Raw genomic sequence first — 27299 nt, forward strand, 5'->3', positions numbered from 1 at the left:
AAAGAACACGTTGCATACCGTTTGGCTTAACCATTCATGAAAAGATTCAGTGAATAACTTATTAATCTCTCGATGTGGTAATCTTCGTGAGCGTGAACGAGATCTCAATATTTGTTTGTACTTACTATGTTGAAAATAGGTTTAGTTGGTTAGAAAATAAATAAATCAAGAAGATGAATATTTATCATATGTATCATATTCTAGAACTTACTTGCATAATGGTTGAATTGCATCGTGGTGGAAAAGAACATATCTATGTGCTTGTATCCAAGATCGGTCATCTAATTCCACAACTTCAACTTTGCCGATTGGTTCTCCATAACTTTGAAATAAATAAGTTTCGGCCAAGTTAGGATCATTGAGCCCAGCATTTCTACTTGGTCTATTCAATCTTGTTTCAACATCTTCTAAATATCTAGAACAGAATGTCATACATTCCTCTACCAAGTAGCCTTCAGTAATTGATCCTTCCGGATAATGCTTATTACGGCAATAAGACTTCAATTTGCTCAGGAACCTAAACACGATATACTACATTATCAAAGGTTGTAACTATATGTATAGAGTTGAATGAATGAAAGAGCTTGAAATAAATTATCACCTTTCTATGGGATACATCCAACGATAGAACACCGGTCCACCAATTATTGCTTCACGAGGGAGATGAATTACCAGGTGCACCATAATAGTGAAGAAGGAAGGTGGAAAGATCTTCTCCAAATTGCATAATGTCAAAGCGGCTCGATTTTGTATTTTTCAAGTTCTTCAACGTTCAGAACTTTGCCACAAATTGCTTTCATTATATTCGATAGTTCAATTATACAGGACGTTACCTTTTTTAACATACAACACCGTAAAGCAACTGGAAGTAGATCTTGCATCAAGATGTGATAGTCATGTGATTTTAATGAATACAGTCTTCGATCTTTAAGACTTACACATCGAGATATATTTGATGCATATGCATCTGGGACCTTTATATCCTTCAACACTGTGCAGAACATTTCTTTCTCTTCCTTCGACATTGAAAAAATTGGAGCAGGCAACCGATATCTTCCATTCGGAAGTACTTAGGGATGAAGATCATGTCGAATTCCCATGTCAACAAAATCAAGTCGGCTCTGAAAATTATCTTTGGATTTACCATCGACGTTCAAAATTGTCGTGATGATGTTCTCGCAGACATTTTTCTCAATATGCATCACATCAAGATTGTGACGTAATATGTGATGCTCCCAATAAGGCAACTTAAAAAAAATACTTCTTTTCTTCCACAAGTCCGCCTCATTAGGGTCATCCTCCAAATCAGATTCATCATCGATTCATCCTCGATTGCCTATTTGTTTGCTCGTTGGATGGTTGATTGAGCTTTCAGAATCGAAATCAATATCTTTTAATATGAACAATATTTCAGATCCAACGGTCTGCTCAGGAGCTTTTCTGAACTCTTCAGTACCATCAAATAAAGCCCTCTGAAATCTAAATCTATGATCTGCATCTAACCACCATCGATGCCCCATATAGCAGAACTTCTTCCCATTATACAACCACTGTGAACACGTTTGTGCAGCACAACAAGGACAAGCATAACGTCCTCGGTACTCCAACCGGATAAATTCGCATATGGGAAAATCATTAATTGTCCACATCAAAGCAAAGACGTAAGTAAAAGTTCTCCTTTCTAACAACATCATACGTCTCAACGCCCGCCCATAATTGTTTTAACTCATCAATAAGTGGCTGCAAATATATGTCAATATCATTTCCGAGACCTTTCTCTCCGGGGATAATCATAGATAAAATCAAAGAAGATTGTTTCATGCAGAGCCATGGAGGCAAATTATAAGGTACAAGCACCACAGGCCAAGTACTGTATGAGGTGCTCATGATCTTAAAAGGATTAAATCCGTCCGATGCTAGGCCGAGCCTCACACTCCGAGGATCACTTGCAAAGTTTGGAAACTTATTGTTAAATGATTTCCATGCTAAAGAATCTGCAGGATGCCTTAGTAATCCATCATCCATTCGTTGATCATGATGCCACGTCATAAACTCGGCTGTCTTTGACGACATGAATAGCCTTTGAAGCCTTAGAATTAGCGGAAAATATTGCAAAATCTTGCTCGGCTTCTTTCTTGATTGTGGCTCATATTCATCCTCATTAACATCTTCTGTATCTGCATTCATCCAACGAGATTTACCGCAAACATGACAAGACTGTTGATTTCTCCGATCACCCCAATACAACATGCAGTCATTTGGGCAACTATGAATTTTGTTGTAACCAAGGCCCAAATCTTTTATCACTTTCTTCATGTCTTTGCATGATTGAGGGATTTTTGCAAATGGGAACATTTCTCTCAAAAGCTCTAACAGCATTGTCAAAGAGTTTCCGCTCCTCCCTCCTAAACATTTTAAGTGAAAAAGGCGAACACAGAATGACATTGTCGAAAATTTTGATCCTTCATAAAGTTCTTCATTCATTTCACCATGTAACGTGTAGAACTTTGCCGCTTCTTCATTCGGCTGTTCATCCGGCACACTTCTTCCCGTTTCTATGAAAGTATTTCCACCGATATTATAATCATCGGATGCAACATAGTTTGGTGGACATGATTGAAAACCTTCGCTCCGCATATTAAATGCATCCCGCAGGATACCTTCCATGTCATCTTCTCTAACATATTGACGGTAACCACTATAAGGATAACCTGAATTAATCGTCGAAGAGGCTCCACTGGGTGTACACTCACCATGGAAAATCCATTTTTTATACCCCCGAATGAAGCCATCAACAATTAGATGTTCGTAAACAACTTCACGATAATGCCAATAGATATTGCCACACTTCTTACATGGGCAAAGAATCATATTCTCTTGGCTTGAATTGTGAAATGCAATATCTAAAAAAGTTTGCACTCCATTTCGATACTCGTTGCTTCCCCTTGATAAATTCATCCAAGTCCTATCCATTTCGTAGTTGTTGATGTCTAAAGTTGGCAATAAGTTACACGGGTAAGTTGTTGATGTTTTATTTAAGTTACGTAAATTATGTAAGTTATGAAATTTGAACTTTAAACTATATGCTTTTAAAGAAATTATTAGATTAAACTACATGTATTAGTTAAGTTATGTAAGTTATGTGAGTTATGTAAGTTGTTATATACGTTATGTGAGTTATATAAATTATGTAAGTTATGTAAGTTATGTAGGTTGTTATGTAAATTATGTAAGTTACGTGAGTTATGTAACTTATTTAAGTAATGATCAATATTAATACTATTTTGATAAAAATTAGTTATAACTTTTAAAGACATTTAAAATTATTAAATATTAAAATAAAAAATTATTAATATAAAACAATAGTAATTTAAATCTTTTTTTAATACAAATTAAGGTTATATAAATATTCAATAGTCAACGAGCTCGATAGAACATTTTTCAACTCTTTTAGCGGCTTTTTTAAGATTCATCATACGTAGCGTTGTTACACCTGGGGAGGATCCGTTATATCTTACAGTGAGATATAAGGCAACCCGTTAGTTTTCCAGCCTATATACTTTGAATCTTGTTTTTTATACAAATACCTTTAAAAATATTAAGTACTAAAATCAAACATTATTAATATAAAAAAATAATAATTTGAATATAATAGTATCAAAAAAGAATCGTAGTTTAAATTTTATAAGTAAATTACAAATAAATTAAGGTTATATAAATATTCAATAGTAAATGTTGATAGAACTTTTTTCAGGTCATTTTGAATTTTTTAATCCGTTGACCATACATGGCGTTATTACACGTGATATGGACAAGCAAGCTACATTGTAATAAAATGTAATTGAAAAAGAACATGGCAAACTGCCAAACATGGAAAATTTAAAGGAAAATCAACAATTAAATCGATACAAAATCAAAGCCCTAAAAGATTAATTTTCCGAAAATCATCATGATAAAAATATTATTCATCATAATTATGAACTAAAACGTACCTTAATAATATCAAAAAATATTAATGCAGGAGGAGCAGACCTTTCAAAGAAAGAAAGGAAGTAGACCTTTCTTACCTCAAACAATGTGGATTGAAGCTAAGCTTTAGTTGAACCAATACTTGCGGAGGAGCAGAAGCAATAAGCGATTAAATGGGAAACTTCTAACAGTGCGTCAAGTGCATATATCAAAAAACCCCATTAGTTAAAGCTCAAGAATTTCCGATGTTTCATATATCAAAGAAGATGAAAACATTAAAATAATTATAAGAAAATATATTTTTAATTCATAGGAATATTAGCAGACTAAAATATTTTGAAATCAAGTTAATTTTAAGTAGCAAAATAGTGCAACTATGAAATTAAAATAGATAATAGATTCGACCTTGCAAATTCTGTACAAGATTAGCTAGTTTCCTCCTTCACTTCGTTATGACTAACACGAACAAGCGAAATTCCAAGTGATCTATCCGTTCATACTATCGAAGCTCGCATAAAAGTATCAATTAAATCCAAAGTGAAATTTATATTAATGTTCTCTAAACCAACAACACCTAGCATAAAAAATATATATCAACAAAGCAGATGCATACGCAAAAATTTAATAGTAGAAATGAAGATGTGAAAAGCAAAGCCTAAGCTGAAGCTTTAATATTGTAAAAACACGAAGAATCACAAGTAAACCAATGTTTGGATCAGGTGAACTCCTTTTCTAATTTTGTGGGCCTATTAATCGAACACAAACTCAAAATGGATACATAGATCAATCTACCATTACACTAATATAAATTACACCCAATGCATCATCGATACATTTGAATTACTATACGCTTTGAGCCTCATCGGTATAAATTAAAGTAATGCGTGTCTAGCACCTTATCAAGACATCCAAAACAATATGTGTTCTGCATCTCATCTGTACAAACTATAAAAATTTCCATAAAACTAATTTTATAATCTGTCTAAAACATTTGATAACAGTTCATAATAGTTTCATTACATTATCATTCTTTCATATATTATTTCAAGCATTCCAATACATTTTCACCTTAACAAATTATGAACTCATAAGCACATATTCGTCACATTTCTAAGTTGTTTATATATATATTTGAATTTTAATAGAGGTAATTTATAAATTCTAAAATTATTTTTAAATTATAATTAAATTAATATAATATATAAAAATTTAGGATAATATTAGATAAAAAAATTTCGATTAATTAAAAAAATTGACTAAAAATGAAAGGACTTGGATGCTTATGGGGTATATTAAAGTGATTAGCCATTGATGTGATCAGCTGTGGTGTATATTAATAGAAATTACTCCTTAAATTACATTACCTTGTTCCCGCAAAGACGCCTTCCAAAACAGTGAAACACACACTTCAACTCTGTCTCCAGATCTCTTTGTTTCCCAAAAAAATGCGCCAATGTCAGATGAACCCAAAAAAAGAAACAAAGAACCCAAGATTAGCATAAAACCAATTCCTTTTCCAAAATTAAACCTCTTGCGTTTTATATAATATTTCTTATTAAACCTCAATTCCCCCGAATCAAAACAATAACTTTCAATCCAACAGAATAATATTCAACAAGAGAACTAAAATTGGTTTTAATATTAACGTTAAAATATAAGATTAAACAACATACCCACGTCGGTTTCAGCCTTAGAGATTCGGGGAAAGTTGGAAGCTTGAAAGATAGATGAATTCGAGGAAGCGAGACGATAGGAAAGGGAAAAGAGTTAAGGATTTGGGAGAAGGGGGAGCTGAATTCGTGAATAAAAACACTTAGGGAAGAAATAGGGAAGAAACACTTGGGAGAAGAGTTAGGGATATGCTGAAAATGAAATAGGGAAAAAAGGAAAGGGATTTCGGGGTTGGGGAATTAGGGAAGAAAGCTGATGAATGGGGGGAGATGACATAGGAAAAATTCACTTAGGGATTTTGGTAAGGATAAATTTCTTGTAACAAAACGACGACGTTCACATGAAAATTTGTGGCGTTTTAAGAATAAACGCCAGTATTGTTAAGCTTTAGTGGCGTTTTATCTAAAGCGCCGCTAATGGGATGACAATTTAAACAGAAAACGACGCCGTTTTACATTACTAACACTTTTGTGGCGTTTTTTCTATAAACGCCGCTAATACTTTACATTTTACATTTTTTTTTAATTTTAATATATAAAAAGTTTATCTACTATCTATTAAATAACTTAAACTATAATGATATTTTTAATATATTAAATTTAAAATTATCTCTTTTACAATTATATAGTAAATTATTTATTATATAAATTAAAAACAATCAGTCATATATATACCCAAAAAATTTAATTTAAAAGTATTTTAAATAATAGTATTTTATTTTATTTTTTCATTTTTAACATATATTTTTCAATGTTATTAGTTCCAAACTCTTTCAACGTGTGATTAATCATTTTGAATATTTTAATTATTAAATTACGAATAAATTGTATTTTAATTAATATAAAAACTAGTCAAAAAATAGTTCGAAAATGATGAAAGAGTGCATGAGTTTTTGAAAATAATTCATGATAGCACTTCGATGATGGGTTAGAATACAATGAGCAAAACGGCACCGTTCTCCACAAAATCAGACCCTAAACCCTAAATCTTAAACCCTAAACTCTAAACCATAAACCCCTAACCTTATAAACATTAAACCCTAAATTCTAGATACTAAATCCTTAAATCCATAAACCACAAACACTCAACCTTAAACCCTATACTCTAAACTTGCCTAAACCCACACTAAACCACAAAATCGTAAACACTACACCCTAAACCAGACAAGATAATTTTTAATTTAAAATATAAAAAAATAGTATCATGTTATGTGGATTACCTTGTAGGTTTTCATGTCAGTATCATTAAAAAATTAATTTTACAATTACATTCCTATTAAAAATGAGATTTAACATTTTTTAAACGCGCGTGGAAGGTTTTTTGGTTCAAAAAAATATAATAATCAACTATATATATAGCTGAAACCACAAAACAAAAACCCTAGCCTAAACCCCTAAACATAAACCATAAACCACAAACCATGCATAAACCCTTAACTTATCCCCTATCCCTTAAACCCTAACCCCTAACCACTAACCCTTAAACCTTAATACCGCTAAACACTAAGATCTTAAACCTTAAACACTAAACCCTAATTAAATAACAAAATTTAAAATAGTAGTAAACCCTAAAAACCAAAGATAACAAACCCTAAATCATAACATTAACATACTAAACCCTAAACCTTCAATCATAAAACCCCTAAACCATAGACCTTAAACTTTAAATATTAAACCCTAAACCCAAAAATAAATTTAATCAATATTAAGTAATGCTTCCACACAAATTATAATTTAAAAATATAATTAGTCCGAAAAACATGAAATTCGACATCAAATGATCCTTAAACTCTAATAGTGCAGAAAACACCCTAACTAGAGCCACATTACGATTACGATTACACAATCATCGGAACACACGGAATTACTGAATTTCACAAAACTGATTCAATAATTCAAGAATAAAATTAAAGAGCTACAAAACTCATACCTGAATTCACTATTTAAACACCCAAAAACGATCGACGCCTCAAATCCACCAATTCCGAAAACTCCTGTCGACGAAATTGTAAAACGCAACAAAAGAAATGGAGTAGAAGCAAAAGAGTAAAACTCCAAGTGAGATGAAAACAACCCATTGAAATGAAGCAGCAGAAGAAAATCAAAGATTAAAAGAAAAAGAAGAAAACGTGAAAAAAGAATAGAAGAACGTGTGAGAGGGAGAAGAGATCACAAAAAAAACATAAACCCATGAACCCGTAACCCTAAACCACAAACTATAAATCACAAACACTAAACCCCTAACCACTAACCATTAAACCCCTAAACCTTAAACCACAAAAACATAAACCATGAACCCTTAAACCTAAACCCATAAACCCTTAATACCGCTAAACATTAAGATCATAAGCACTAAACACTAAACACTAAACCTCAAACCCAAAATAACAAAACCCTAAACCATAAAATTAACATTTTAAATCTTAAACCCTAAACCATAGACCTTAAACCTTAAATATTAAACCGTAAACCCAAAAAATAAGAACTAAACCTTAAAACTTAACTAAGAAAATATAATTCAAAAAAGACGTTTAGCGGCGTTTCTCCAAAAACGCCGCTAATGCTCGAACTTTTATGGCGTTTTCCAAAACGCCGCTAATGCTCGAACTTTTATGGCGTTTTTCCAAAAACGCAGCGAATACTCAGACTTTTGGCGGCGTTTTTGGAAAAACGCCGCTAATACTCAGACTTTTGGCGGCGTTTTTGGGCTGCTAATGCTCAGTATTTTGGCGGCGTTTTCCGACAAACGCCGCTAATTCTCAGACTTTTAGCGGCGTTTTTCCAACAACGCCGCTAATGCTCAGACTTTTAGCGGCGTTTTTCCAACAACGCCGCTAATGCTCAGACTTTTAGCGGCGCTTTTCCAACAACGCCGCTAATGCTCAGACTTTTGGCGGCGTTTTTCTAAAAATGCCGCTAATGCTCAGACTTTTGGCGGCGTTTTTGGAAAAATGCCGCGAATTCTCAGACTTTTGGCGGCGTTTCTTGAAAAACGCCGCTAATTCTCGGACTTTTGGCGGCGTTTTTCCGAAAACGCCGCTATTTCACGACTTATAGTGGCGTTTTGGTTCAAACGCCGCTAATGTATAATATTTGCGGCTTTTTTACCAAAAACGCCACTAAAAACGCCGTTAAAGACCTGTTTTGCTGTAGTGATGGGTATCTGCATAGTCGGTGTGATTTTCAATATATGGTTACTTAGGCTCACTAGCTTAAAAGTTTAAAACGCAAAAAATTAAAGAATAATAGTCCAAATGTTTAAAGGAATTATCCAATGAAATATTGTAATATCGACTCATATTTGTGTAGCTTGTATGTTTTATTTATATGATTATATATTGTTGGAATAGTTATAAAGGTGGTCTAAGTGCATGTAAATATTTGACTTATGTATGTTATAAGTTGGTTGGTTTATGTTTTAATTATAAAATATGTTTTGCTGTGAAATTGATATTATGCATGTGATCTAATTTTGATTACATGGTATATTAGACTTTAGCAGAACACTATTAAGCTTTGTAAGCTCAGATTATCGATTAAAATTTTAATGCGTAGGTAATAATCGAATCAAAGAGCTCATGTTCGAGTACTATCACCAAAGAGTCTCCGCAATCCATTTTTGTAAAGACAGTTTTCACTTAGCTTAGCATTGGCATGTATTTAAGTCCACCAGATTAATTAGTCATTCTTTTTATATTCGTTAATTGACGAATTTTTGGCTGAGTTGTGCTAATTAATTTTAAAATTTTCTATAAGTATGATTTTTGTTTATAGCTTTATTATTTGTATGCTTTTTATGTTTTTTATTTTGTAATAATTGAAAGATTGATTGAGTGGGTTACTTCAGCGACTAATGTGGCACTCCAGATATGACTGGACTTCTAGATCAAGTTTGAGATGTTACACTACCCAAACACCTACCTTGTGTAACACCCCTAACTCCTCTCCGTCATCGAATTAGGGTCACGGGCATTATTAAGACTTCAAACATTTAATGAACAAATAAACTAGCCATTAACAATATAATATACAGGGGCAGATCAAAGCTGGCTACGTACAAGAATATTCCAATTATTAGTATTAAAGTATAGGTCTATACTCCGACTATTTATTTTCTTTATTTTCAATGATGTTAGTATAATGCACTTAATTTAGTTTTGTTAATCCATTCCAATTCAAAGTAAAACTTACTTTTACAACCCCTATTTCGAGTCTACGAGCCCTTAAAAATAGTTTTAAAAAAATAGACAGGGACTAATTTAGAATAATTTTGGAAGTTTAGGGTCATTTTTGAAATTTCCTAAAATAAGGGACATACGGCCGTGTTCCAGCCCGTGTCCTTGCATGTGTAACTCACTGATTTGGGTCACATGCCCGTGTGTGTTGCCCGTATATGACACACGACCGTGTGCCAGGCTATGTGCACCTAAAGGTGCTTTAAAACTCAAGTTTACAATTTCCTACTTGCTTGGACACTGAGCAACTCATTTACCAATCATTTAACCTACTCAAAACGTGATTAAACATGCCCAAAATATACCAAATTCATCACCTAATATGCCTAACCAATGTACCCTCATTAGTACCACATTTTATATGTTCGAATACATCAACAACGCATCAAACATTCAAGACTTTCATTCATATTACATTTACCATAATTGGACTATCACTTAGCTATTTAAGCTACCAGACTTTAAACTATCACATACCAAAATATAAATTAGGCTAACATACCAACATAACCTCAACCACAACCATATATACATTTAACCATCATTTCATTAGCAACTAAGATAACAACACCTTAATAACAATATCAACAAGAGACTTCCTAGCTACATGCCATTACAAAATAAGATATCAACGCACTTGAGCTTGGGATTTGTTGTTTGATGCTGAGTCTGCGCTACGTCGAAAAATACCTAGCCTACGCACGAAAACAAAACTGCACGCTGAGTATAGCTCAATGGTATTTCTATAATCCGAATATTATAAACTTGATATAAGTAATTAAAATGTAAAACACAACAAGTAAGCTATGTACATGTGTTTCAAATCAATAATATAATTTTGCTCATTCCTTATTCACATCAACTAAGATTTTCACACGTTCAAATATATAAGTATATATATATCAATGGCATTTCATTTAACATTTGAATACATCAACTCATACAATAGCATGATTCATATCTTTGACCAATAGTTGAATTTATTCAAGTTTCACATCTCAATTCGTCAATTCATATTTCATTTCTCATCTTTGCCATTTCAATATTTTCTCATCTCATTTTCATTTTCACCTTTGCCATTTCAATATCAATCACTTAAATTATTATTTTACTTTCCCCTATTAACACAACTCGGAAGGAGACACAGATCCAACAAACACACCAGTTTGGCACTGAGTGCCTCATCCGATGAATCCGAAGTTGTAACACCCCTTACCCGTGTCCTACGCTGACACAAGATACGAGGTATTACCAGACTTAAATATAGTCAATTATGTAAAAATTGGACATAAAATTTTGTTCTATTTAAAAACTTTCATACATATGCTTAACGTCCCCTATATGGGCTTACGGGGCCCAAAATATACATTCAGGGTGGTTCGTGACCAAACCATAAACATATAAAACTTTTGCAACACTTAGAAAATTTTCACACTTTGGAGAGTCACACGCCCGTGTGGGTTGGCCGTGTGGGTTTCACACGACCATGTGGCTTAGACACGCCCGTGTCTTCAGCTCGTGTAACTCTCTGTCTATGATGTCAGAAAACATTTAGAGTCACACAGCTAAGTCACACACTCATGTGCTAAGGCCGTGTCCCCCACACGGTTGAGACACACGGCCGTGTCTCTGCCCATGTAGTTAACACTTAGGCTATTTTCCAAGCCTTTATGTTACCCTTAATCCTTCACATCTTTATACACACTAAGGACACATATCATGACATCATTTTAATGATTTAGCATCTTATATTAAGACCCATTCATAGCATTAATACCAACCATATATGGCCAACAAGCATAATCACACCACCTCATCACAGGCATTAGAACATATCATAGATAGATATGTTCACAAACCATAATCAAAATAAGACACACCTCTTGGCCATATACAAATAACTCAATATAAGCCAACACATTTGGCTAATCATAATAACATATAACATAAAGATAAGTCCCTATACATGCCACTAGCTTAAAAATGTTTAACATATATCAATATTACAAAGGTGATGGCTTGATAGTGTGATGTTGCCTGACAATCTCCAATCCTGAGCTAACCTGACAACACTAAAGAAAAGGAAAGGAAGGGAGTAAGCTTCATAGCTTAGTAAGACCGCATGAAAAATAATAAGGAATTATCAACTTGCTACTCAAAGTAATACAACCATATTTGCACTTTTACTTATGCTCAGGTCAAGCTGTTTTCTCGAGTCACAGTCACTAAATTATTTATATCTGGAGCTAACAAACTCCAAATTAAGATCCGCTAATTTTCCCTGAAACTAGACTCACATATATTCTTACCATAAAATTTTTAGAATTTTTGGTTCATCCAAAGTTTATTCTTTAAAGTTACCCATTTTTTGCTGTTTGACAATTCTAACCCCTCTTTACTAAAAAACTAATTATCTTCTCATAAAGAATTCAAATGATGTTCCCGCTTGTTTCTTTTGAAAATATACTCATTAAAAGATCTAATCATATAAATTATAACCCATAATTATTTTTGTATAATTTTTAATAATTTTCTCAAGTCAAAACAAGGGATTTCGAAATCGCTCTGACTCTATTTCACACAAATTCAAATATATCATAATATGCAATTCTTTTGCTTACCCTGTTTCCTTTATGGGAAACTATACTCGATTAGCTTTAATTTACATATTTTATTAAATATATAAACCTCTTTCTACTATTTTTGGTGTATTTTCCAAGTTGGACTACTGCAGCTGTCCCAAAACTGTTTAGTGTAAAATAATGGTAACTAAGCTTATAACACCTTTACAAACCATTTTAAACATCATGGTGAAAATATATATTGGTACGTCATAAGCAGAGAACCATAATCACAAGGTCATCGATATTTCATTTTCATAGGCATAACTTACTTATTTGTATCCTTACGAAAGTTGCATCATTTCATGATCGTCATAGCATTTGAGCTTCGAGTACATACCTGTACCTTTTCGACATGCTCACAACATTTCATAGTTTGTTCATAATACATAAATGGACATAAGCACAACTTACACATCACTATCAAATACAATTCATATACCATATATCGAGCTCACATCTCATACGTTTCAAGTAGGTACCTGTACCACTCACAATATGGTAATAACCTTTCTCATTTAGCTTAAACTGTAAATCTCTCCGTTGAACCGTTAGGAATACTAAAAGATATTCAATAAACCCCAAACATAGGGTAGGATGCCGATGCCATGTCCTAGACATTGTCTCACATTGACTATCGCGATTAAGGCCGACGCCATGTCCCAGACATGGTCTTACACTGGCTCTCACATATCCATGTAGATGCCATGTCCCAGACATGGTCTTACACTGACACATCTCATGGCCGATGCCATGTCTCAGACATGGTCTTATACTGACACATCTCATGGCCGATGCCATGTCCCAGACATGGTCTTACACTGGCTTACATCTTGAGGCCGATGCATGTCCTAGACATGTCTTACACTAGCTCTCGTCTCAATACTGATGCCATGTCCCAGACATGGTCTTACACTGGCTCTCATAACGTGGCCCATGCATGTCCCAGACATGTCTTACACTAGCACACAAATGGCCCAAATGTCATGGCATGAATATCCGATTTATTCTTAAGGTTCAACCGGGAGTTTCTACTACATCAATTCTATTCATACATACTCATATTCACAATAAAAAATTTATGCTATAATAATTCAATCACATATGATAACAATGTAGTTGTGTTATTTACACCCAACTTACTCGTCTCAATGAAATATTATATTCCATCAAATTTCCAATGTATTCAATCATCACCCAAATGTTATTAACATTTGGCATCACTTTCTCATGTACAATCTCATCAACATTTAATTCAATACAATGATAGCAAGATAGATTTCAACTATATTAACAATAACATGGATATCATGCTTATTTAATCACACAGACTTACCTCGAATGCAATTTCGACTAATTACTCCATTTTAGTCCATAACCTCGTACTTTTCAATTTAAGCCTAAATCTCGGTTTTATTGATCTATAACGATAAAATTCACTACTTTAATCATCACATTAACCAATACATTCCATAATTTATACTTTTGCAAAATGACCATTTTGCCCGTAAACTTTCACAATAATTATGATTTTACCCTTGGGCTCGTAAATTGATTTTAATCAAATTTGATTATTACCCAAGCCTAACCCAACCTTCATTACTCTTGTAGCAACTCAAAATTCCAATTATTTCACACAATTCGCATCCATTTAACAAACTTTACAAAATGGTCCATATTAGGTGTTTTCATGAAAATCCTTTCACAAAAGTTGTTTATTACACAACCATGACTTATTTTCTTCCATAAAAATTTAGAAAAAAACATAAATATTCACATGGAAAAACCCTAGACTTTCAACCATTTTTCAAAACAATCCCCCCACTAGCTAGATTAAGCTACAAGGGTTCCAAAAATAAAAAAAAAATCATAAAAAATGACCATCAAAATCACTTACTTGCAAGGGAACTAAGTGGCTGAAAATTTGAGCTTCAAAACCCCCATGTTTGCTTCTATTTTTGGTGGAAGAAGAAGAAGAAATGAAAAAAGATGACAACCTTTTTTTATTTTATTTTATTACCAAAAAAGTCACCTAATGTCCACCAAATTTGACCTTTCAACTTTCTTGTCCCCTATGGCTTGCCATCCCTCCCCAAATGGCCTATTTGCACTTTAAACACGTCTAATTTTGGTTTTGTAGCTATTTAACATATTTGGGTAGTAAAACAAAACTTTTGTCCTTTATGCGATTTAGTCCTTTTTCTCAATTAAGCTTACAAACGCTAAAATTAATTCACCAAAATTTTCATGCACCCATATAATCATGCTATAACACATAAAATAATATTAAAATAATTTATTTACTTTGGTTTTATGATTCTAAAACCACTATTTCGACTAGGCCCAAAATCGGGTTGTTACAACTCTCCCCCCTGTAGGGATTATCGTCCCCGAAAATCTTACCGTAAATAGAGGTTTGGCTTTCACATAGACTCATTCATTCCATGATCATTGTTAAAGGACTTTCAAATTCAGGCTGTGCTTTTAGTACTTAGCTGTTTAATTTCTCGTACTAAAATCATAAGCGGTTTTCCGCCATACCACATCAATTGAACAGACACTAGGGTCAGATCCATACTGTCATAACACATATATACACATTACATGCATGAGTCTCTTCAAATTCAAACGGCGAAGCTAGCCAGTTCATCATGGCCTCATACTCTCTATAATTCATACGACACGATAGTTCACGAATTCAACTCTCAGTTGCTTTTGAATTTCAAAGCCTCCTCTAACTTTCCCAAGAAATCATGATATAACACCCGGATCTCAATCTGATAAATGAAGTTTAGCATTCAAAGAAACTTGAAACTTCAGAGACACATAATTTCATTTATCTGTTAAGTGAGGATTCAGTACATATCGAAACCATTCGCAGAGTTCACCAAACATTTAACAATAAGTCACATATCATTTTTCTTCTTCAGAGGCGAGGATAATCCCAATACGAAATCCATCGTAATTCTCTCTCATTTCCATTCTGATGTCAACACCGGCAAAAATAGTCTCGATGACAATTGACATTTGGCTTTAATCCTGTTAACATTTTAAGTATTCATACACAAAGATTAGAAATGTCGAGTTCTAAACTCGGCCACTAATACACTATTTCTGTGAGCTTTCATGCAGAATTTCTATATAAATTCTAGATTTTTTAACTGAGCACTTGTAACTGCAATTTGCCTTTCTCAAAGACCATACAATAACAAACTCGTCATCTTTTTAATAGCTCGAATAATCTATGCTATCTCAACTCAGATTTTTCCATGACATCGGATACTTTAAGATATCACTTTGCCTTATAGTCTTAAAACACATCACAATCCGCTTAATAACACATCACTGAAAATTAAGAATCCTTATCCGATACGTAATAAACCAACTCTAATGCTTCGGTTAACAATGTTCTTGTCTGTTCAAAACTTTACTAACATATAACATATCGTTTGACTTTCACTAAAGTGATAACTTTACCAATCATAGAAACTTTAACTCGTAAACAATATCTTCTTTTTCATGCTATTAAAACACCTCAAACACATAATCTTTCGAAATCCTCTTATCATTCCAATCAAAGGTCCTTACAATCACATTAACTCAAAGTAACAAGAATATCCGATTGAATGCGTTGACTTTATTTCACTCACCTGAGAAAATAAATTCATCATACAAATTGGAACTTGTGACTTCGCCTTTCATAATTTTGCTGAGGTCGAGTCCTTACACGAAAATTAGAGAAATTCAGATACTAGAATCACCGTGTTTCTATGATCGAGTCACAAGTATAATCAAAATGAACATAGTTATTACAAGCTGAAGAACATATTTTAGATATGAGCTATGATTAATGGATTACAGAATAAAGATGACGAAGAAACCCAGATGAAGAAATCCAAGGTAAAGAAATTAAAAATACGATACCATATAGAAAGACCAAGAATAAAACTCATAAGAAAATAATATATATGATCCCGATGATTCCTTAGAGAAAAGAAGTCCAAAAGAAAGCATCAAGCAAACCCACTGAAATTAAATGAAATGGAGACAATGTACTTTTCACATGTATATATACATATCAGATAGAACAAAAAATCAGAAGAAACGGAATCATAGCATCCTATGCATTTTCTCATCAATTCCCAATAGACGAAATGTAATAGAATGCCAGGGAGAAATAAATCAATGTAAATTATAAATCCAATCCATAAGACTAACAACGCTCTCGTTTAACATCCTGATTAGAAAACATTCTCATATTACAAAATCTTATCAGAGAATAGATAACCATGAGAATACTTCTGAAAACGAATGATCACATAGAATACCCCAGAAGAGATTGTCACAATCTGCTCACTATAATCTGTTATACTCAGATATATCACATTTCAGGTATTATTCCTTCAACTATTTCTATCCCCTAATTCCGCATAATTTCTTTCACTAAAGAATATCAGTTCATAAGAAATCCCAATTAATACACTTTTTTTCAACTTCGTGCCTGAACAAGTCGATTTACTTAAGTTAATTTCTTCTCCAACTATGATACGGCGTAAACCTAATAATCTTCAAGTCAATTTGATATCTTTCTAGCTTTGTTTTCACTCATTATTTCATTTTCAATCACTAATCACATTTTTAACTATTCTACCACTGAACCCTTTTGTTCCATACTTGTGAGCTTATTCGACATAGTTCTTGTGAAATCTCATTATAAGACACCTTTTCGATAAGGAGGGGGCGAGGTCGTAAGGCCTCTAACTTGACTTTCACATATAAACACATGTGACGTAACTTTCATCATCATCATAATATCATCATGGTTAAATAATTCACTTATCACATTCACTTAATCAAACAAGTCAAGCACATAACATCATAGGAAGGTCAAACAAATATAGGTGAGCGTATCACAAAATGAACTTTCATATCATACCCCATCACGTACATATCATAAACTCTTATTCATACCTTCCCGATCTTCAACTCATCATAATGGCACTTTACTCAAATACTTTAGTACTACTATCAACTTGGTCGGATGTAGCTCGGTTGAAGAGCACCTCTGTCTAAACAAGATAGTTCTCATTCGCGTCGGAAGACATCACACTATCATAAATTTGTGGCATGTATAGCTAGACTCTTACACGTGCTAGGTTAACTCGAGAGTCGACTAAATCATAGCTCTGATACCACTAAATATAACACCCCTTACCAATGTCCTACATCGACACAGGGTACGAGGCATTACTGGACTTAAATACAGTCAATCATGTAAAAACTGGCCATAAAATTTCGTTCTATTTAAAAAACTTTCATACATATGCTTAACGTCCCTTACATGGGCTTACGACGCCCAAAACATACATTTAGGGTAGTTCGTGACCAAACCGTAAACATATAAAACTTTTGCAACACTTAGAAATTTTCACACTTTGGAGAGTCACACGCCTATATGGGTTGGCCGTGTGGGTTTCACACGCCAGTGAGGCTTGGACACGCCCGTGTCTTTAGCCCGTGTAACTCTCTATTTATGACGTCAAAAAACATTTAGAGTTACATGGCCAAGTCACACACCCGTGTGCTAAGGCCGTGTCCCCTACATGGTTGAGACACACGGCCGTGTCTCTGCCTATATGGCAACACTTAGGCTATTTTCCAAGCCTTTATGTTACCCTTAATCCTTCACATCTTTATACACACTAATGACACATATCATGACATCATTTTAATGATTTAGCATCTCATACTAACACACATTCATAGCATTAATACCAACCATAAATGGCCAACAAGCATAATCACACCACTTCATAACAAGCATTAGAACATAGCATAGATAGATATGTTCACAAACCATAATCAAAATAAGACACACTTCTTGGCCATATACAAATAACTTAATATAAGCCAACACATTTGGCTAATCATAATAACACATAACATAAAGATAAGTCTCTATACATGCCACTCGCTTAAAAATGTTTAATATATCAATATTACAAAAGTGATGGCTTGATAGTGTGATGCTGCCTCCGACGATCTCCAATCTAACCTGACAACACTAAAGAAAAGGAAAGGAAGGGAGTAAGCTTCATAGCTTAGTAAGACCGCATGAAAAATAATAAGCAATTATCAACTTGCTCCTCAAGGTAATACAACCATATTTGCACTTTTACTTATGCTTAGGTCAAGTTGTTTTCTCGAGTCACAGTCACTAAATTATTTATATCTAGAGCTAACAAACTCCAAATTAAGATCCGCTAATTTTCCCTGAAACTAGACTCACATATATTCTTACCATAAAATTTTTAGAATTTTTGGTTCATCAAATTAGTACAGTTTATTCTTTAAAGTTATCCCTTTTTTGCTATTTGACAGCTCTAACCCCTCTTCACTAAAAAATAATTATCTTTTCATACAAGATTCAAATGATGTTCCCGCTTGTTTCTTTTGAAAATATACTCATTTAAAAATCTAATCATATAAAGTATAACCCATAATTATTTTTGTATAATTTTTAATAATTTTCTCAAGTCAGAATAGGGGATTTCAAAATCGTTCTGACTCTATTTCACACAAATTCAAATATCTCATAATATGCAATTCTTTTGCTTACCCCGTTTCCTTTATGAGAAACTATACTCGATTAGATTTAATTTACATATTTTATTCAATCTCTAAACCTCTTTCTACTATTTTTGGTGTATGTTCCATGTGGACTACTGCAGCTGTCCCAAAACTGTTTAGTGTAAAATAATGGTAACTAAGCTTATAGCACCTTTACAAACCATTTTAAACATCATGGTGAAAATACATATTGGTACATCATAAGAAGAGAACCATAATTACAAGGTCATCAATATTTCATTCACATAGGCATAACTTACTTATTTGTATCCTTGCCAAAGTTGGATCATGTCATGATTGTAATAGCATTTGAGCTTCGAGTACATACCTGTACCTTTTCGACATGCTCACAACATTTCATAGTTTGTTCATAATACATAAATGGACATAAGCACAACTTACACATCACTATCAAATACAATTCATATATCGTATATCGAGCTCACATCTCATACGTTTCAAGTAGGTACCTGTACCACTCACAACATGGTCATAACCTTTCTCATTTAACTTAAACTGTAAATCTCTACGTTGAACTGTTCGAAATATTAAAGGATATTCGATAAGCCCAAAACATAGGGTAGGATGCCGATGCCATGTCCCAGACATGGTCTTACAGTGGCTCATACATCAAGTCGATACCATGTCCCAGACATGGTCTCACAATGACTATCACGATTAAGGCCGGCGCCATGTCCCAGGCATGGTCTTACATTGGCTCTCACATATCCGTGCCGATACCATGTCCCAGACATGGTCTTACACTGACAACTCTATCCGTGCCGATGCCATATTCCATACATGATCTTACCCTGGCTTATATCTCGAGGCAGATGCATGTCCCAGACATGTCTTACATTAGCTCTCGTCTCAATGCCGATGCCATGTCCTTGACATGGTCTTACACTGGCTCTCATAATGTGGCAGATGCATGTCCTAGACATTTCTTACACTAGCACACAAATGACCCAAATGTCATGGCTTGAATATCCGATTTATTCCTAAGGTTTGAGCGAGAGTTTCTACTACATCAATTCTATTCATACATACTCATATTCACAATAAAAAATTTATGCTATAATTGTAGCACCCTAAACCCGGCCCAGACGTTATGGCCGGATCCGACATGCCACATCGAAGCGTTCAAAACATTTTATATTGTTGATCCAGAAAAAACCTACTTAGTGTTTTAAAAGATAATTTCATTATAGGTTAAAGTGAATGGAAGCTGGGCACCAGGTAGGTATCTATAACAGAGGAGGTGAGCCATGAAGGCTGCTTAAGTACCAAGCTCTCCGATTGGATCCAATCCTAGACATGTCCACATCCATTGCCACACTTGGTTATAACAAGTTGAAATTTCTTTGGTAAATCGAATATTCGTGACGTCGTGTTATTTTAAAAAAAAAGTATCATTTTGAAATCACGCCCTAAGTCTAGCCCATTTGAATTAGTATCCATCAATTTAAAGTTGTTTTAATAATATAATCCCGAAAAATCAAATAAGAAAATAAAGTTAAAATGGCCTTATTACAACCCAAAAATTAAATAGTAATTAAAATAACTTAAGAAAACCAGTCTCTTTTTTCAAACCCAAAAGTATTCACCATGGCCACTCTGAATCCCTCGGCTCCAAGTCACCCACATCAAGGCTCACTGCAAGGTTAAAGAAGGGTGAGTTTGGGAAACTCAGTGTGTAAGGAAAACCCATTCAAAGCCCTAGTCACTCAAGCCCATTGGGCCTAAGCCCATTCAGTGTAATGATGGTACTGGGCGAGCCCTTTCAGATTACAATAAACGGGCCTTAGCCCTTATTCAGATAATGTATGGCCCATAGGCCCATTTCAAAATACATGCAACATCAAGAAACATATGTAAGCCCATTTGAGGAGACTACTCAACCCACCAACCACTACACTCCACCCGTACCAGCCATACACTCCATGTGGGGAATAGCTCAACCCACCCAGCCCAACACTCCATAGTTGCAGCCTTGTTGCTCGATTAACGATAAATTAAGGCAAAGCCTCCAAGACGTGGACAAGCCACTTTCAGACTTCCTCTGTCAATATCCCATCCCATGCATCGATAATAACAACATGGCATGCAATAAATAACAACAAATGAACATGCATTTAGGTCAATTTAACCCTAGGGGTATTTGGTAATTTATCTCCTAAAGGTAAACAAAATTTTCCACTTTTAAAGGTATTTCAGAATTTATCTATTTTAGGGTTTTTCATACATATTCCTACCTTTCACGTACTAACGGGATCACTACTGAGGGTTCTTACCGAATTGGGCTGTTGGCCCATCATTCCAATTTTGGCCCATTAAGCCCAAAAATATCGAGGCACGTAAATCATGCACTTTGCGGTCAAACATTGCAGCTTACCAAAAACATTAATCGATTTACCTCACGAGCATTCGCACACTCGCAAATCTACAAAATACTGGTTTTCGGTATTTCGGCATTTCGGCTTTTCGACTTTTGCCGATCTAGACTAAGAAAGAGGGTGTTAGTTACACACCTGTTTGCGACGATATGCTGACGAGATCCACACACGAACCGCCTACAATTGGATTACTAACACGTTAATCTAACTATTCAAATACAAACTACGTATTAACCCCTTACGATATTCGGCCAACCACACCTACAGATCATAGTAAGCTTATAAGAAATCAATAAGCAACTCATTAACAAATTTTTGTCAATGTTTACCACATAATCATAATTTCACTGCAAGCTGTCTTCCTGAGCAACAGTCACTAAATCATTTATAACTGGAGCTACGAAACTCCAAATCAAGTGCCGTTAATTTTCCCTGAAAATAGACTCATATATCTTCTATCCATAAAATTTTTAGAATTTTGGGTATGGCCAACCAATACCATATTTTTTTTAAAGTTTCCCATGTTTCACTGTTTGACTAATCTGACCACTCTTCATTACAAATCAAATTTCTCATTGTACAGAATTCAAAATATGTTCTTGTTTATTTCATTTGAAACTAGACTCATTAATGTTTAATTACATAATTTATTCAGCTTCTAATTCATATTCCACAATTTATGGTGATTTTCCAAAGTCACGTTACTGCTGCTGCCCCAAGCAGATTTATTACCAAATCACTCTTTCATACACCTATCTTGCATGCATGTTATTTAAACATGTATATCACCAATCAATCATCACATACCTATGATTTTTACTTAAGCATAATCTCCATTTCATCATTTTAAAGCACAACATGTTAGCCGATTTTTCCCTTTAGCATCTAAGGCACAAGCATGATCATTTGTTTGGCTCAACTTCACCTATCTTCCATTTTTCATCAAAAGAACATGAAACAACAACCAAAAACCAAAATATGCTTCATGAGTTAGGGTAGAATCAATAAGAACTCATGAACATCAAGATAGAAGCAAAGTACCAAGAACTTACCTTCAATTTTTCCCCCTCCTAGTGATCGAATATTCAAGGGTTTCCTCCCCTATTTGCTCTCTCTCAAATTCGGCTATGAAGAACAAAGAATGAATAAAAACCTTCCTTTACTTCCTTTTGTTATTATTATCACTCAACATTTTATGACACATAAATGATATACTAATATTTGTGCCATACTCATGCCATAATTCCAATAAAAATATGCCCATAATGCTTACCATGCCCATCATCCATTAACTATTAAAATGCTAATGCCCATCATCCATTAACTATTAAAATGCTAAAATGCATACATTATCAACTATCCATCACCTTGGCCGGCCACTACATTAAAAGTGGGGAATTTGACATGCAAATCCTCCTATTTTGCACTACTATTTTTTTGGCCACTACAAATTAGCCTATAGCATTTTCAAACATTTTCACATAGGTCCTATTTCATAATTTCACTCCCTTTTTCTTATGGAACACAAATTAACTAAAATTATCGGGTTCTATCTTAAGCTTGGGCCTTCTAGGGGCCCACTAACATAATTAAACCTATGCCAACATTCACAGAATTCGCGAAAATTGGGGCGTTACAATAATAATTCAATCGCTTATGATAACAATGTATTCAATAAAATATCATATTCCATCAAATTTCCAATGTATTCAATCATCACCCAAATGTTATTAACATTTGGCATCACTTTCTTATGTACAATATCATCAACATATAATTCAATACAATGATAGCAAGATTGATTTCAAGTATATTAACAATAACATGGATATCATGCTTGTTTAATCACATGGACTTACCTCAAATGCAATTTCGGCTAATTACTCCATTTTAGTCCACAACCTCGTACTTTTCGATTTAAGCCCAAATCTCAGTTTTAGTGATCTATAATGATAAAATTCACTACTTTAATCATCATATTAACCAATACATTCCATAACTTATACTTTGGAAAAATGACCATTTTGCCCCTAGACTTTAAAAAAAATACGATTCTACCCCTGGGCTCGTAAATCGATTTTAATCAAATTTGATTATTACCCAAGCCTAACCCAACCTTTATTACTCTTGTAGCAACTCAAAATTCCAATTATTTCACACAATTCCCATCCATTTAACAAACTTTACAAAATGGTCCACATTAGGTGTTTTCATGAAAATCCTTTCACAAAAGTTGTTTATTACACAAACATGACTTATTTTCTTCCATAAAAATTCAGAAAACAACAAAAATATTAACATGGAAAAACCCTAGACTTTCAACCATTTTTCAAAATAATCTCCTCATTAGCTAGATTAAGCTACAAAGGTTCCAAAAATACAAAAATCATAAAAAATGACCATCAAAATCACTTACTTGCAAGGGAACTAAGTGGCTGATAATTTGAGCTTCAAAGCCCCCATGTTTGCTGCCATTTTCGGTGGAAGAAGAAGAACAAATGAAAAAAGATGACAACTTTTTCTTTATTTTATTTTATTACAAAAAAAGTCACCTAATGTCCACCAAATTTGACTTTTCAACTTTCTTGTCCCCTATGGCCGACCATCACTCCCCAAATGGCTTATTTGCACTTTAAAGACCTCCAATTTTGGTTCTCTACTATTTAGCATATTTGGGTAGGAAAAAAAAACTTTTTCCTTTTATGCGATTTAGTCTTTTTTCGCAATTAAGCTCACAAACGCTAAAATTAATTCACCAAAATTTTCATGCACCCGTATAATCATGCAATAACACATAAAATAATATTAAAATAATTTATTGACCTCGGATTTGTGGTTCCGAAACCACTGTTCTGACTGAGCCCAAAATCGGGCTGTTACAGAAGTAATAACTGTGCCTAATGCTATATAAATTGACACCCAGTGTCTCATCAGTTAAACCAAAGAAAATTGGCACCCAGTGCCTCATCAACTCGAGGTCGAAGAAATCCCTGAACTCTTCCATCCTATCGCATGCCATCTATATTCGACTCAACCTGATACAATTAACAGGGTTCTATTTCACTTTTTAATACAACCAATATATCAATTTCACATATATACACATTATCACATATAAAAATATAGTCAACTCAATCTTCATATTTTAAATAAATTCATAATATACCAAATCAATCCATTTTAATGGGCTATGAATTCAATTCAATTTCAAAGTACATAAGTACTCACCTCAAGTGCTTACCATATCCAACAATTCAACATGCAATAATTTATAACTTATTTCAGATTATAAAAACATAAACTATGAATTCTGAGCTATTCGACGTTGATTTTATGCTTGCCCTTTTTACTCGAGGACTCTGGTACCTCATTAGCTACTGAATAAAACAGTTAAAATACATTAATATAACACAATTCAATTTCACATTAAAATTCAATTTTTACACTATATTTTATTTATTCTTCAATTTAGTCCCTAAATCGAGACTAATTTTAACCTCCACATTTAAACTAAAATTTTTATATAATTTCACTCTAAGCTAAATTTGGCTTCCTCTTTTCCAGTTTGACCCTTTAATTTTAAAATTTTCACAATTTAGTTCCTATTGCTCAAAATCAACAATTTATTCCACAATTTAGTACTTTTCCATTTCTAACTTAAAAATCTATCTATTTAATTCCTAGAACTGAAACTATTCAACAATGTCAACATCTAAAATCATGAAGAATACTAAAAATTACAACATGGGTCGGGTAGCCCTAGGTATCGGGATTCTAGAAACGTAAAAATTACCAGTATAAGAACTAAATTGCACTAACCAATTTTGGATTTGAACTTCAAACCCTCCAAGCCGTGTGTTCTTCTTCTTCTTTTTTTCTTTCTTTTTTTTTTCTTTCTAATTTGCATGTTATCATCTCTTTCCTCTTTCTTTTATTATATTTCTATTATATCATTATTATAACATATATAATATGTATATACATTTCATATTATTTATTATAACATATATATAGAATAAGTTAACATATATAAATATATATAATCATCATTAATGTTGTCCACTTTAATGAAACAAAGGCATAATTGCTTCTTTAGTCCCTTTAATTTATTTCAGTTTATAGTTAAACTTTAACCCTTACGCGATTTAGTACATGTACTGTAATAATTCCTAATTTCATAAAAATTACCTATCCAAAATTTAATTCCTACATAACTAACCACGAAAATATTTAATAAAAATATTTACAGGTTCGTTTTACGTGAATAAAGTCTCGAAAATCACTTTTCGACACCCCTAACTATCAGGTCATTACACCTCGAATTACTCAAATAATCACAAAGAGGAAAGGAAATGTTTATAAAGGTTGTTATTCAAGCCATCCCAACTTGCACAATGACATGTTTTTTACTCCCTAAATATTTTTTTGGTGAATTGGAAAGAATAATTGCTAATTTCTGGTGGTAGAAAGGACATGGTAAAATGGGCATTCATTGGTGCATGTGGAAACATTTGTATGATCTTAAAGAGAATGAGGGTTTGGGTTTTAGGAGGTTAGATAAATTTAACGTTGCTTTGTTAGCCAAACAAGGGTGGTGACTCATTAATTATCCAGATTCTTTATTAGCTCATGTGTTGAAAGCAAAGTACTATCCAAATTCAGATTTCTTAAATGTAGAGTTAGGGAATATACCTTCGTATACCTGGAAGAGTGTGTGGGTAGCAAAAGGTCTCTTGAAAAATATATTGTGTTAGAGAGTGGGGTCAGGAGAAAGGATCTCTATTTGGGGAGACTTGTGGATTTCGGGGCCTGTGGAAGACAAGTTGAGTGAAAACAACAATAATGAGGACATTCGATTAGTCTCAGATTTAATTGATGTAACAGATAGAACATAGAAGGCAAATTTAATTAACAATACCTTTAGTGTGGATGTCGCAAGTAAAATTTTGTATATTCCCTTGGCGAGGGCAATTCACAAGGATACCCAAATATGAAGAGGTGAGTCTTCCAGAGAATATACAGTCAGAAGCACCTATAAACTATTACAAGAGGGTAATTTTGCTCCTAATAATAACATTATACAGGTCAAGCTAAAGGAATTTTATATGAAATTTTGGAATCTTCAAATTCCCCCCAAAATTAAAATTACAGTGTAGAGGATTTCTTGGAATTACATTCCTACATTATCTAATCTTAGATACAGGAGAATCGTAGTGGCAATATCTTGCGCTTGCGCTAGATGCTACAGACCAGAGGAGGATAGGAACTATTTTTTTCGAAATTGTCCTACAACAAAAAAGGTATAGAATTTTTTAAATCTATCTTGGATCTTATCTAATATTGACTAGAGTGTATGGGACTGTAACACCCCTAACCCGTATCTATCGTCAGAACATATTTACGAAGCATTTTCAGAATTTACAGATCAAATAAATAGATATTTCACATCACATAGCATTCATATCAGAAACCAATTGAAATAACTCATAACGTCCCTTATATGAGCCATTGAGGCCCAAAATAAGCATTAGAATTAAATCAGGATCAAACTAAAAACTCAGAAAATTTTTCGAAAAATTTCAGAACTTTTCAAGGTGCAAGGGACACACGCCCGTGGGATAGACTATGTGTCACACACGACTGAGGCACACGCTCGTATCTCTACCCGTGTGGACGAAATTAGGCCATTTCCAAGGTCATATTTCTCACCCAATTTGTCTTCCACCTACATTAACACTTTAACACATCCACAAGCCAATACAAAACATTCAAATCAAG

The 27299-nt window shown here is 33.7% G+C and overlaps 2 long non-coding RNA genes across 2 annotated transcripts; both read right to left on the reverse strand.

The window, feature by feature from the left end:
* Positions 1 to 22579: 22579 nt before the first annotated feature.
* On the reverse strand, positions 22580 to 24031 carry LOC128296497 (uncharacterized). The gene is made up of 3 exons (XR_008287103.1): positions 23938 to 24031; positions 23381 to 23465; positions 22580 to 22646 (listed from the first exon to the last, which is right to left on the reverse strand). It is a non-coding gene; the product is annotated as an uncharacterized LOC128296497 (long non-coding RNA).
* Positions 24032 to 24308: 277 nt separating this feature from the next.
* LOC128296569 (uncharacterized) lies at positions 24309 to 26470 on the reverse strand. The gene is made up of 3 exons (XR_008287201.1): positions 26440 to 26470; positions 26214 to 26330; positions 24309 to 24556 (listed from the first exon to the last, which is right to left on the reverse strand). It is a non-coding gene; the product is annotated as an uncharacterized LOC128296569 (long non-coding RNA).
* Between the last annotated feature and the right edge of the window lie 829 nt (positions 26471 to 27299).

The sequence above is a fragment of the Gossypium arboreum genome, chromosome 8 (assembly GCF_025698485.1).
Source record: "Gossypium arboreum isolate Shixiya-1 chromosome 8, ASM2569848v2, whole genome shotgun sequence".
NCBI classification, from domain to species: domain Eukaryota; kingdom Viridiplantae; phylum Streptophyta; class Magnoliopsida; order Malvales; family Malvaceae; genus Gossypium; species Gossypium arboreum.